Consider the following 753-nt stretch of genomic DNA (forward strand, 5'->3'; position numbering starts at 1 on the left):
TCAACTATACATGTTATAAACACACTCTAAAACGATCCAGTAAGACAAACCATTGTGAATATTATTGTTATTATATCACCGTAAATATTTCTGACGTTAAGAAAAAATTCTTGAATTCTAAGGGATGGGCATATCGAAGCCAATATGTCTATGTCCTATAATGAATCAACTCTCAGACGCGCTGTAAGTAAAGTTCGAGTCCTGCGGAAAATGAACTCATTACGTGAAGTGTCGCGACTACTTACCGCAAGCCATTTCGTCTGAAGCTCCACCGTATTTCGCAAGTCAGTAGCACTTTTGTAATGAATAATGTTCTTATTCTTTTTAAAAGTGCTGCTGCTGTTGTTGCTACCATTTGCGATATCTTTTCAAGTACACGATATTGCAGTAATAAACATGTTTTCCTTGTCACAATAATGCGCTATATATAAATTGGCTCTGAAATCTTACAAGGACATCTGTCAAAGCACATTAATATCACTCTACAGAAATTTCCGCAACGTTTTGCTATTTTATTTAACAAATGTAAGTACATGTATAACTATTTTAGCACTCATTCAACTACATACGAATATGTATATGTACGTACACACACACATATATATATATATATATTTATATATCTATGTATTACATAGCGAGTGTATATATTTCTGCGTGGGTGTGTGTTGGTGTATAGAGATACACACATATATATGAAGGGGAAAGTGGTAACAGAAATACATATATAAGCTTATATATATATATATATAT

The sequence above is a fragment of the Octopus bimaculoides genome, chromosome 10 (assembly GCF_001194135.2).
Source record: "Octopus bimaculoides isolate UCB-OBI-ISO-001 chromosome 10, ASM119413v2, whole genome shotgun sequence".
Lineage (NCBI taxonomy): Eukaryota > Metazoa > Mollusca > Cephalopoda > Octopoda > Octopodidae > Octopus > Octopus bimaculoides.